Below are 14,229 nucleotides of genomic sequence, written 5' to 3'. Positions count from 1 at the left end.
TCTAACGCTGGTTCTCGGGTTCGCTCAGCCGCGTCCAAAACATGCCAGCCACTTGTAACGTAATTAAGCTAATATTTGCACCCGATAAGGATAAGGAATCTCCGAAGGCTGACCCCAATAAAGCAACAGGGCATTAGAATGCATTTTTGTCAGCATCAAGTGGTGGGTGATTAACAGGGAAGTGTTTTGTGTACTTCGCCGTGGCTGCAGCTTTGATTACATCTGGGGACCAAATAGCGAGAGACATCTTCCAGAGAATGAAGGGGGTCTGGCGGCACTCGAACGTGCGCCTGAAGTGCCGTCCACCACTTTTCGAAACCCGTGGGTGTATTTCTTCCAGACGCGTTGTTTATCCGCTTGCCTGTGTAATTCCAGCGTTGCAAAGCTCTCTCCACCATGTGAGAAGGTTACATTCTGAAAAGTTGTGATTCATTTAATTCACAAGTGATTGATTCCTGCTTTCACCATCTGCAGTTTGCATGCTGGACGCAAAACGAAACAGCTGGTAGATTAAACAAAGACAGAAATTGCTAGAAAAAGCTCAGCAGGTCTGGCAGCATCTGTTGGGAGAAGTCAGAGTTAATGTTTGGGGTCCAGTGACAAGTTCTTCGAAACTCGACCTCCTGAAGTAATGTCACTAGACCTGAAACGGTAACTGATTTTTGTCCACAGATGCTGCCAGACCTGCTGATCTTTTTTCTTCCCCAGTAATTTCTGTTTTTATTTCTGATTTCCAGCATCCACTGTTCTTTTGACTTTTTTTGAAAATTCAGGTTGTATCTTAATATTGATTAACTTTAAATTCTCATATCTAATTTCCTAGACACCATATTTCAAACAGTACAAATCTGACTAATGATTTTATTCGTCTTTCTCATTCCTGGAGTGATTGACCTAGTTAACCTCAAGCATCTTGGTCAAATGTCTGTTAATTGCAAGTGAATCTAGACAAATAACTGTCAGCACGCAATTGACCTAGAGGTGGGCATGAAAGCCGTGGGAAACTCAATGACTTTAACAAAATATAACCCTAAAGACAGTGGTGCTATCTGTTTTATACTACCTTTTTCAGGTGGCCTGACTCTGATTAATTAATTAACAGCGCTGTGGGCTGGAGCTAAATTTTACTTTGTATGTGCTTCACAACTCCAACTAGCTTAGCCATCAGCAAAGCTGGGTTGCCAAATGGAAGATGGAGAATTAATACTTGTTTTAATCCTCTCCTGGAAATAGGTGTCAAAACGGTAAAATCTCATTCAATGCTCTTGGATGCAAAAAGTGTTTCGTGTTTGCTTCCTTATACCTCTTCACCCTATTTGATGCTACTGTCTGTATTTTGAGCTGTGGCAGAAGTGCTGAAGATTAGAGTGTGCTGATCAGATTGTTATTTGCAAGTTAAATGTTTCATCCATGAATCATAATGCCAGTTAAAATGTATTTTGACATGAAAACTCTTTTGTTACATGTTTCATCTGTGCAATAAAATTTCAGTAGAAATCTTGAACTCTCTTCATAGAAGCTAACCATAAAGCATCCTTGCTGCAGGTCTTGATCAATCCAACTTAATCTGTCTCTGTCTACTGGATGTTAGCAGTTTCTGAGTAAAAATAATGTAAAGATTTAGCAGTTTGTGGGATGCCAAGGATTTACCTTTATGACAGTCAGTATTTGGGATGATCTGTTGCTAATATTTCATCTGTGATTCCTTTTTTAAAAAATAATTACATTCTCATGGGATTGATTTCCATGTAAAAGTTGATGCACTCTTCAACTGTCTGCACATTGTCAAAGTTTCCTCCAATTGCAAATTGGGTAGAATTGTGTGCAACTTTGACCTGGAGCTGAGTTTCAGATCCAATTCCCTGGATCAGGTGCTGTTCTGGTCCAGTAGTGATATTCCTATCTCTAAGCCAGGAGACACAAGTTCAAGATCTACCTGCTTCAGCAGTGTGTAGTAATATCTGAGCAATTTGATTAGAAAGTATCTAATACTTTGACCTTATTAGGGACAATTTCTGCCCTTCCTTTGACCTTATTAGGGACAATTTCCTGCTCTCCAGGCTTCCTTTATACTTCTAGACTCAGTTTCTTAATTGCTGTCATGCTTTGCTCCCCCTTCACCTGCCCCCACACCTCCTCCCTCACCTCCATCTAAGGCCCAAGAATCATTCCAAGTCTGGCAGAGATTCATTCACATGCACTTCCTCCAACTGACTTATTGCATCCATTGCCCCCGATGACATCTCCTTTACATCTGAAAGACCGAGGGCAAACTCGGTTCAGAGAACATTTATGGCCCGTGCGCTCCAATCAGTCCTACCCTCCAGGTACCAACCATTTCAACTCCCCCACCTCCTCCCCTCTGCAACCCCCCCAACACTTCTCCAATGACTTGTCCATCCTGAGCCACCTCCACTGTCAACATAAGGCCACACGCAAACTGGAGGAAGAACACTTCACCTTTCATCTCAGACGCTTACTACCATATGGTCTCAATATAGAACTCACCAGGTTCCAAATCTCCCCACACCACCATCTGATCCCAGTCCCAGCCCTTCCTCTTCACTCCTGCCCCTTACCCTGATCCTACAACATCCATCTTCCTTCCCACCTACTGCTCGACCCTTCCCACAGACCAATCACAGCCAACTCCTCTCTGCATCCACCTATCGCCATTACACCAACTTTTGCCCAAGCCCCACCCTTTTCCATTTATGTTACAGTCCCCTTCTCCTCCCCTGGTCCTGATGAAAAGTTCTGACCTGAAGCATGGTGGCACGATAGCTCAGTGGATAGCACTGCAGCCTCACGGCACCAAGGTCCCAGGTTCGATTCCAACCTTGGGCGACTGTCTGTGTGGAGTTTGTACATTCTCCCTGTGTCTGTGTGGATTTCCTCCGGATGCTCCGGTTTCCTCCCACAGTCCAAAGATGTGTAGGTCAGGGGAATTGGCCGTGCTAAATTGCCTATAGTGTTAGGTGCATTAGTCAGAGGGAACTGGGTCTGGGTGGGTTACTCTTCAGAGGGTTGGTGTGGACATATTGGGCTGGAGGGCCTGTTTCCACACTGTAGGGAATCTAATCTGATTGACTCCCCTTCTCTGATGCTGTTTGACCTTCTGTGCTTTTTCCGGATCCACTCTGACTCTCCAGCATCTGCAGGGTCTCACTGTCTGCCCCCTCCAATATCCAACTGAACCGCAATACCACCATTTATGCCCTGTCTCTGATTGTGTCTACAGCCATAAAGTTAACTCTTTCAGTTCTAAATTGTTCTCCATTTCTTCAATATATTGACTTCAAAATTATTGTCTCTAAATTTCTCTGTAAATATTACTCTGTCCATATCACCTTCCACTTTTTTTTCCTCTTTTTTCTTTTTCCATTTTTTTTTCTTTTTTGTGTGTGTGCAGGTGTCAGACACAGTGAAAAGCAACAAGTTTGTAAATCTTTATTTATATTTCACCACCAGGAATAGAGGAAACACCTGAGTGGCCAGTGACAAGCAATGCCGTTCTCAGAGAGCCACGCTGCATGATCAAACAGAGAAGGGGGGTAGGGGGGGAGGCAGAGATTAAATCAAAATACAGTTGGAGGGGGAAATAATACACTCCCCTCCCTGCAGACCTTCGACTTTTCTATCTGAGATAGATTCATCAATTTTAAGCTGCTCTGAATGTAATTTAATTCTCTACCATCAATGGCAGACAATCTGCCTTGAAATTGCACACTTTAAAATTCTCTCTCGAAAGGTGTTCTAATTTCTCGTTCTTGATCTTTTAGAGCAATCTCTAAAGACTCGACCCACTCTTGCTAGTTTCCATACATATAGACAAAGAAGGACACCACTTTGATTGGGACAACACACACATTCTAGGACAGGCGAAACAAAGACACGCACGATAATTCTTAGAGACATGGCATTCTAACAAGAACTCCATCAATAATCACATCGACTTAGATCCTTTCTACCTTGCCTTTGAAAAAAACCTGGAAATGATATCACCCACCTTAAGAAACCAAGAGCTGTGAATAGAGAGGCGGGACATACCACCAGCGCTTCACCGGACACTCTCACTGATGATGTTACCCAGTATAGTGACGAAACATCTGAAAACAAACCTTCAAGCTCAGTGAGCTAACTTACAGACTTATCATCAACCTGAGCTAAAATCTTCTCAAAAATCGTAGCTATCTATTCCATTAGGAATAGATCACCTCTCTCTCTCACTCCCTCTTCCCACTTTTACCTGTGGGCAGCATCATGGGTATATTTATTCATTGCATGCATTAAATGCAAATTTCCTGTAATATATTCCTAATGTGATTTTAAACATATGATATTGGAGTCACCTTTCACTTACAGCATGCTTGTGTTGTTATGGTGGAGAGGCCTGCAGAAATGTACCGTGGAGAGTTTTGTGTAAGCCAGGGCCTTTTTGAATAATCCATCATACTGTCCTGGCTGAAACCAGCGTATGTGGTATTAGGGTGGGCAGGCATGAGCAGTAAACACGTCCCTGCCCAATAGCTGGATAATTCTCAGGATGAAGTTAATATGGCAGGGGGAATGAAAGGTGTTCCTTGAGGATGTCATTCGGGGGAGAGAAGGGCAATGCCAGGTCAGGAATCCTGATAAATCGAGGGTGAAGGTTGTCGCTCATCATGGCACGCAATAAATCCTTAGAAAATGAAATTTGAGAACTTACTTGGGCTTCTTCATCACCCACCCAGCTCAGCGTCTTATGGTACTGACCATGCTGGACTACAGATTTTGACATATTCTAATTGTATTCATATTGTATGTGGAGTGATTGAAAACTGTAGATGTTTCTGCCTGTCTAATGTGGTTGCTCTGTGACATCTTTGATGTATTTCACAATGGTGAAATGGCAATGTTGGGAAAATAGGGCCCCTGTCCCCTTGCTACCTTCTGCTCCTTGTCAGCATTAATCTGGCTGGGTAAAGGAGATTGGAAGGTAGATTAAAATCAATTCCGTACTGGGTGGGAATGTTATAAAAGGTCCTGATTAGTTTGGAGAAACTGCATGGTGTTGGTGAGGGCAAACTCTTTAGACTGGTTCTTCCTCTTCCTGTTACAGTTCGATCTGAGAGAGTGTGTATATCTATAATGGTTATCTTGAGCACTAATTTCACAGCCACAGATGAGTGGAATAAATCAGAAGAGTGAATTGTGAAAGGTTCCGAATCCTAAAGTCATCCATTGGATTTAGTTTTGCACTTAACTGTGCTGTTAACATTCTGATTAGACGTCATAGAATCAAAGAGATTCAATTTAAGTAAAAATGAATTAATGTTATAGATACTGCAGCCATACTGTTTAAAAAAAAACAAAATGTTTAAGTAAGTTCTATATGTAGGTTTATGTCTAATTTATATCACAGCTATTTATCTTAACTGGCCTCTCAATCTAGTGTTTATACTGCACAATAGCTTTCTTCTATCTTACTTCATCTAACACAATCAGCATTTCCATTTTGTTTTCTTTTTTAAAGATTGATACACTTTGTCCATATTGTAGCTCATTCCAGTTATAATTAATGATGGGCTGAAGGGCCTGTTTCTGTACTGACCTGTTCTTTGTTCTTTGTATAGGAAGAAAATTCTGCTAAGTACCTTGTTCGACTTTCCTATATCTCTAGCTTCTAGTTTTGGACTGCACCACAAATAGTAACATCTTTGCTTACCTTATCAAACACCTTAATAACTTTAAAGACCTTTATTACATCATCCCAGTCTTCTCATTTTTTTTTAGTGAAACAAGCCTAGTGTATTCCACCTTGACTGGTAGTTATGATCTCTCCTTGTACCATCCTTGTAAATTCTTTTTGCCCCTTCACTAGTTTCTCCATATCCTTTATATAACCTGCATAATCACCGTAAGGTAATGACATTTTTTTTCGTTAATTCTGTTTTGTATCTAAGGTTTGTACCTAGGTACATGAGGGGCACGTTGTAAACTTTTCACTGTGCTCCTGTACTTGAGTACATGTGACAATAAACCTAATTCTAATTCTTTATTTAAAATCAGACCAAGATTCCATATTTCTCTTTTCAATTCTGTCTTGTTAAAACTGAATATTGGTGACTTGTTTGCATTTTTAAAAAAATGACTTATTTTGTGTTGCTACTTTTAATGGTAAGTGAATGTGCATCCCAGACCTCTTTGCTCTTCTGTCCCATTTAAACTTGTTTTCCATAGAATATATGGCCTCTTTATTCCTCCTCCCATAATGTGCTGTCTTTCATCTGTCTAAATTGAAATTTAGTTTCCATTTGCATGTGTATTCTGCAGGCTTATTAATTTATTTTATTGCAGTCTTCCTCAGAGTCAGCTATATCCTGACCCCAAATTACCATTTGCACATTTTGAAATTACACTTCAGACTCCCCAGTTTGAATCATTTATGTAAGTGATAAACAGTAGTGTTCACAATATTAAGTAGGAACAAATTACTGTAGATACTGGAAACTGTACTAAAAACAACAAATGCTGGAGATCACAGCAGGTCAGGCACCATCCATGGAGAGACAGCAAGCTAAGTGGTGGGGGTGGGTAGTGGGTGAGGGTATTGGTAGAGAAGAGATGTTATTACTTACATTTTGTGTCATTTACACTTAATGTAAACTACTAACATATTTTCTCCACCAGCACCCTACACCTACTACCCCCACCATCACCCCACCTCCTCCCCAAATTATAGCATAAATGCTGTCCCTCCATACTTCACTTCTGCTCTGCTGGCTCATCTAGACTTGAGACATTAGCTTGCTGTCTCTCCATGGATGCTGCCAGAACTGCTGTGATCTCCAGCATTTGTTGTTTTCAGTTCACAACATTGATATGCGCTGAGTACCGTTTTCACCTTGTGTTAGCCTGAGTGACTAAATATAATGCTCTGTTTTGACACCAGCTGTTTATTTATGCTACTTGTTTTCTAATTCCACATGGTCAGACTTTTAATAATTAGTGTTAAGTGAGGTACATTTTATCCTGAAGTTTGAATATTCAAGTCTATTACTTTGGCTGCATTTTCTTGTTTACAGTTACAACTTTGAAGATTTCAATAAGGTTAGTGAAACAGACACTTCTGTGTTGAAATATTTATATTTCATTTTCACGTGCTTCCTCATTTATATTTTTCACCATAACTTGTTTTTTTTTGAAGAAGTGACAAAGAAGATTGGAGGCAGATTGGTTGACGTTGTCTATATGAACTTCAGCAAGGCCTTTGACGAGGTTCTGCATGGTAGACTGGTTAGATCACATGAAATCCAGAGAGAGCTAGCCATTTGAATACTAAATTCGTTTGAAGGTAGGAGACAGAGTGATGGTGGAGGGTTGGCTTTCAGACTAGAGGCCTGTGACCAGCAGTGTGCCAAAGAATCGGTGCTGGGTTCACTGCTTTGTGTCATTTACATAAATTATTTGGATGTAAATATAGGAGGAATGGTTAGTAAGTTTGCATATCGTCCCAAAATTGGTGGTGTAGTGGACAGTGAAGAAGTTATCTCCGAGTACAGCAGGATCTTGATCAGACGGGTCGTAGGTCCGAGGTGTAGTAGAAGGAGTTTAGGTGTTGCATTTTGATATAGTCTTAATAATAGGGTCCAGGGGAGTGTTGCCAAATTAAGAGACCTTAGGGTGCGGGTTCATAATTCATGAAGATGGAGTCACAAATAGACAGGGTAGTGAATAAGGCGTTTGGTACATTTGCCTTTATTGGTCAATGCATTGAGTATAGGAGTTGGGATGTCATGTTGCGGCTGTACAGGACATTGATTAGGCTGCTTTTGGAATACTGTGTTCAGTTCTGGTCTCCCTGTTATGAGAAAGATGTTGTAAAACTTTAAAGGATGCAGAAAAGATTTACAAAGATGTTGCTGGAGTTGGAGGGTTTGAGTTCTTGGGAGAGGCTGAATAGGCTGGGGCTATTTTTCCTGGAGTGTCAGAGGCTGAAGGGTGACCTGACAAAGGTTTATAAAATCAGTGGGGAAATGAATAAGGTGTATAGCCAAGGTTGTTTTCCCAGGGTTGGGGAGTCCAGCACGAGAAGGCAGAGGTTTAAGGTGAGAGGGAAAGATATAAATGGACTTTAGGGGCAACTTTTTCATGCAAATTATGGTGCAGTTATGGAATGAATTGCCAGAGGAAGTGTAGGAGACTGGCACAATTATGACATTTAAAAGGCATCTGGATGGGTACCTGAATAGCAAGGATTTAGAGGGATTTAGGCCAAATGCTGACAAATGGGACTGGATAAATTCAGGATATCTGTTTGGCATGGATGTATTGGACCGAGGGTTTGTGTCAGTGCTGTACAACTCTGTGACTATAATATTAGCAAAAATAATTAACTAATTTGTAGTATGGGGCATTCACATTTTTAAATAGCAATAAGATTATATGTCTTCACGTCTGTGAAACGGTCCTAATTTCTAGTCAAGTTCTTTTGAATGTATACAGTGGCAGGACTATGTCTTCTCGATGGTCCTTTTAGTACGTACCATGTAATCCAACAGCTTGATCCTCCATATGCGATTGCTTCTCCTTCAACCCCAATCTATAACGCTGAACTTTCACACTTGGAAAGGAGTTAACTATCTGATTAGCCAACGTTAGTGGCACAACCTTTTCATATTGAAATATAAAACTTTTACGCTGATGGGTCAGTATCAAACTTAAAAAGACTAAATAAACTTTGGTCACCCGAGCTATGTGCTGTGATGGGAATCTTTTGAGTATGAGAATGATTCCAGAAATTTGTGTACTTTTAACTGATAACAGACAAGTAATGTTGATTGAGTATAGAAACGCTAAAAATGTCAGATGTTATAGTCAAGTCGGCTTTTCTGTCATTGAAAGAACCTGGTTGTTACTGATGCACAAATGACTGAGTGTTTCGTTAAATTTCAGGAGCATGTTGATTTCAAAGAATTCATGTCTTACCTCAGCAGTGTTATCTTTATTTTATCCTGTAATTTTGAAACGCTAGGGCTGATTATACAGCAGCGCAAACTCATGAAAATGAGTGTTTCAGCGATTCAGGCATGGCTATATCACAGATGAACACACTCCAACTTTAGCTTGAAATGTAAGCAATTTAAGTATAAGTAACCTCTTGACTTTTCCCAGTATTTTAATAACATTTTATTATTGGGATCAAGTTTTGTTCTCTCAAAATGATAGTCTTAAGAGAAGGCTGCTGATATAAGACTTGAATTCCAGTTCAGAATATGAGTTCAGAATGCTGGCATTTATTTCCCTCTGGTTGATGTTACCAGATATAATGAGACGTTGTGCATTCTGCTTTTTAGGGTAATTAATTATTACCTAAGTTTTGGAAACTTTCTCTGTTGAAATGACTGCTCTTGTTTACTTTGTATTTCTGTTTTGACTGCGATGCTTGGAAGAATAATGGACAACACTACACTCTATTTGCTTTCTATCACAATTGCAATTGCGATATTGTCTACAATAAATTGGAAGATACTCCAATGTATTGGAAAAAGTGGTGTGTTATGTATTTTCTAATAGCCTACCTGCTTAATTGGAATTAAATAAACTAATCTGAGATGTTGAATTTAATTGCTGTTAGGTCACATCAATTCTTTTGAGCCTTCAGTGCAATAGATAACGTCTGTTCCCAAAAAAGCTTAACTCTGTAGTGTTACATCTTAATAGTTGACTGAGAATTTGACTGAGAAGATACATTGTAAATGTTAAACCTCCAATGGCTTTACTTAGAATCAGAGCAGGTGCATAATCAATAAGGCATCGTACTCTTTTGCCAAATCATTTCAGTTGAGTAAACTCTGAACAAATGCACATAGCTTTGTACTAAATTGAATAATCTGATCATAAGGATGTTTTGGGTTAAATCTTCCATATGTGGTTCATTTGCTAGCATTCTTATCTGAGTCACAAATAGGTGGGTTCAAGAATTGAAGTACAAATTTCAGCGTGTACTCCAAGCTGACACTCCAGAGTTGTCTTATAAGATGCTTCAAGAAGCCAAAACCCTGTCTGTGAAGTAGCTCTCTGTCACTTTTTCAAAGTCGAATAAGTGGGCCTGACTTCAACGAGCACTAAAGCCTGATTGTCCGGCCATGAACAGAATGGTCCAGATACTCCAATGACCAGAGAGTTAGTTTTTGGAGCGGCATCGTTTAAGCGGCATGTATCTCTGCACAATTCCTAAAATGTCTAACTCCATGAGAATTGCCTGGGGAACTTGAAATTTCTGATTAACAATTCCTGTGCATCTAGAATTTTCCAAAAGAGTCAATAAATCTTGGAGGATTGGAAGGTGTCGTTGTTCTGGTCTGGTACAAAGTTAATTTGCCCTTGAGTTTTTTTTTCAGAGGGGGTTAATGGGCTAGGCTTCATCATGTCTGAAATTTGAATGGTTCATTGGGGCCTTGATGTTTACCCTAACAGTGCTTCATTTGAAAAACTGGTATAGTCAGGGGGGGGCGTGACCAGCTCTCTAGCTGTGCAGTTCAACTCAGTTTGGGAATGAGTTGAGTCAGAGTTGCAGGAAACTGGAAGCTTTAGCTGTCTTTCTGCCCTTATGATTTTGAACTGTAAGTTGCATGTGCCATTGTTTATTGTTTGTGTGAAGGGATGTGTTTATTGGGACTGTTGCAAGTATTTTTGGAACAGCGTCATTAAGTCAGGTTTGGGTAGGATAACTTATCTCGCATTCTGTTTTGTATTACTTGTGTTTCATTCTGGAATTTTGCAAATAAATTTTGTTTGTTTAGAACTTGGTGGTCGGCGCAGCTAATTTACTCCGGGAATATCCACTACACACCTAGCTAAACAAATAGCAAAGTTACGGTCTGGGCTATCCACTTAAAAAAAGGTTTCAACTAAGTTAAGCTTAAGAGTTACCGAGAAAACGTTAGAAGATTTAAAGCCTACTCTAATTCCTGGGTAACTATTTAAACTGACATTTCACAACATCTAATATATATCCCTCCCCCCAATTCCTGGCAATGAAACTCTGGCCAGATCTCCTCAATACCTGATACCACACCATCTGCTCAAACCAATGCCTCTCTTCTACACAGTACCTCTGCCACCTGCAGACTCTGTAAGCCTTCTGCTTACTAGTCTGTCCATATTCCCCAGACTTTTGACAGTCACTCCCTGACCCAGTCCTGTTGGTCTCAACACAAACACCTAACCGAACAATACCCATAACCTATCCACTAAGCTGATGGCATCCACAACTGACAAACCCTCCCATTCTTCAGGCCCAGCAATCCTCAACCTGTGACCTACCCCATTCACGTTTTCAATTACCTAGCAACATACCCACCAGAACCCCAGCTACCTGGAAATGACCTAATTCAGCTGGCACAATATCCTCCCTCACCCACCCAAAGCCCACACATTTAATTTGATAGCTTCTGTTATAGGGTCTGTCAGTTCTGCTAGACATTTAAATCATTGAATATGGCACATTGATGACTAAACAAGAGGCAGAGATTGTGGGTGCAGAGTGTTTTTGCTGCTGGATTCATAGATTCCTGATTATGTTTGGAACAGGAGGACAGTCCAGGACTCTGCAGCACAGAAGACATCTCTAATTAAGTGAGTACATATTAATCTGATCAAATTCAACAATAGGGTTCTCAAACCTGTTCAGAATACCTGCACCATCGTTATATTTTAAATCTATGTTACTCTCTCTGACCCTTGCATGAAGTCACTACAATCAGATAAATGAGCATATGTCTATAAGCCCAATTTGCATTTCTTAATTAATAAACAAAAATAAGTCTAATTTCTTTTGTTGAACCTGTATGTTTTGGAATTGTGAACTCCCAGTACATAAGCTTCATGCAATAGAATGGCTTATGGGAATTTGGGGACCTCAGTTAAAATAAATTGGGAACTTGCTAGAACCCCACATCTGGCACATAGACTTTGAACTCCTAACTGGGGCCTACTGGTGGTTGATCTGTGCTAATTGTAAAGTTTACTTCTCTGTCATTTTGCATTTTAATTTGCCATTGTCGTTTCTTTTGGGATTATGTTAGTTGGATGATATGATCTGTAAAGAATAAGTCCTGAGGAGCCTAGGCTGAGGTTGAGAGGAAACTTTGTAACACAGTTTATGTAGTTGAGTAGTAAATTTGGCATTTCAGAGGAGCAGTAAGCCCCAAAGTGGCTTATGAATAAAAGAAAATAAGAGGTAGGAAAATCTGGAAGTTCTTCAAATGAAAATATTAGTAATGCTGAGGGGCACTTGTTATCAGATGCATGACAACAGAGGCACAACAAAATCTAGGTCTTGCACGATTGGGACATCTCATTGCATAACTGTTAAGACTTTCCTCCTCAGTCTTCAGCTTTTAAATCTGTTGTCTTGTAATTGTGGTGCTGTGAACTAAAGATGAAGTGCAGAGGACAATGGCATGTCTGGGAACCTGGTCAAAAATAGGCTCTGTCTACTTACGGCCAATTTATGCCCGGTTCAGATCGTTAACTGCCTGATGGGCTGCAAATTTGGCAGCGGGATGGGAAGTTGGGTTTTAGGATGGGGAGTTGCGCCCTTTGGGCAGGGGGTGAGTTCCCCTATTCAGCGCTGTTGGCGCTTTATATGTTGGTTTGTTTTTTGGTTTATGTTGTATATAGTCTTTGATTGCTTTGTGGGTTTGTTAACTAGTGATTTTAGTTTATGTAGTTTTGCGACACTAAGGCTCAGTGATTTGTGGTTCGAGTTCCTCCTGTCTGGGATCTAAATGTTACTGAAGAAGGTTATGGCTAATGACTTGATTAAATGGTGTACCTGGAACGTCAAGGGGAGTCACTCACCAATTAAGAGGAAGAAGGTACTTTCGAGTCTTAGAAGGAAAAGGTGGATATAGTTTTGTTATAGGAGACACACTTGGATGATAGAGAGCATTTGAAACTACAGCAGAATGGTTTTGATGGGGTTTACTTTTCATCTTTTAATCCTATAGGGGAATAGCTATATTGGTTCGGGAGGAATCTTCCATTTAAGTTACGAGAGTCTGTTAAAGACACACCAGGGAGGTTTGTAATTCTCAAAGCCCTGATAAATGGGGAAGAAGATGATATTTTAAACATATATTGCCCTCCAGCCTATCACTTCAAATTTCTGGTAGATACGTTCTCTAAACTGATCAGTCTCGAGTCCCGGCATATCATGATAGGTGAAGATTTTAATTGTCTTATGGATCCCACAGTAGACAGGTTGCCCAAAGGCCCCTTGATACCCTCTGTACAAACTAAACATTTAGTGGATTTGTGTGTGGAGTTGGATTTGATAGATGTCTAGAGGCGTCACCACCCGACAGGCAGGGGTTTTGTTTCTTTCCAATCCACACAGATGTCACACCAGGATTGATTTTTTTTTCTGACCTCTGTGGCAACCCTGGACTTGGTGGTGTCTTGTACAATTGGTAATATTACCATCCGTGATCATGCTCCAGTGTACCTGTTGGTTAAGGTTAAGGACATTACAGTGGGCCCAAGGCACTGGCGAATGGATCCCTTTATCCTTAAGGATAATTTTGTGGAGTACTTCTCTGGGGAATTTTGGGCATTCCTAGACATTTACTCAGGCCCGGTTAGTAGCCCATCCGTCCTTTGGGAAATTGCCAAATCCGATGCCAGCGGGTTAGTTATCTCCTACCCTGCCAGTAGGAAGCAGCAGAAGGGCGAACAGCCACATATCCTAGAAGCACGGTTGAAAGCAGCTGAGAAAGCTTACTTTAACAGGCCTTTGTTGGTCAAGCTACAGAGGATTATGGCGCTGAGGTCTGCATTGCATTCCGTGCTCATGCAGACAGCAAAGAAGGAGCTTACTTTCGCAAAGCAAAGGTTTATAAGCATGATGACAAGCCAGGCAAGTATCGAACATATCTCACCAGGTAAAGGAGTGCCCCTCAAGCCATAACGTCAATTAGGGAAGGGTATGGGAATCTAACATGTGATTCCAAAAAGATTAAGTTGGCATTCCGGAGACTTTACTCCAAATTATACCAATCTGAAGGTTGTGAGGAGGGGTGGGCCAAGATGGAGTCATTTTTCAAGGATCTGGAACTCCCGGGCATGGCTCCCAAACATGAGTCTTTACTCAATGCCCCTTATCAGAGCAAGAGGTGCAGGAGGCTGTGAATCTTCAGAGTAGAAAGGTATCCAGTCCTGATGGACCTCCCAGCAAATTCT

General features: G+C 40.7%; 1 protein-coding gene across 7 annotated transcripts in view; it reads left to right on the top strand.

Annotated features, from left to right (window-relative positions):
- The window catches only part of LOC122564410 (catenin delta-2-like), a 1,213,649-nt gene that overhangs the window by 1,431 nt on the left and 1,197,989 nt on the right, over positions 1–14,229 (top strand). The window contains exon 2 of one of the 7 annotated variants that reach the window (XM_087978580.1): positions 11,578–11,622. The exons of the other annotated variants lie outside the window; for them this stretch is intronic. The gene's annotated coding sequence lies outside the window, so the exon portion shown is untranslated. The remainder of the gene's footprint in view (positions 1–11,577; positions 11,623–14,229) is intronic. 7 annotated transcript variants of the gene reach the window in all.

The sequence above is a fragment of the Chiloscyllium plagiosum genome, unplaced genomic scaffold, assembly GCF_037043375.1.
Source record: "Chiloscyllium plagiosum isolate Xiang-an unplaced genomic scaffold, Cpla_swu_hap1 HiC_scaffold_34, whole genome shotgun sequence".
Taxonomy (NCBI): domain Eukaryota; kingdom Metazoa; phylum Chordata; class Chondrichthyes; order Orectolobiformes; family Hemiscylliidae; genus Chiloscyllium; species Chiloscyllium plagiosum.
The sequence above is the reverse complement of the archived record's forward strand: the minus strand, read 5'-3'. Positions and strand labels throughout refer to the sequence as shown.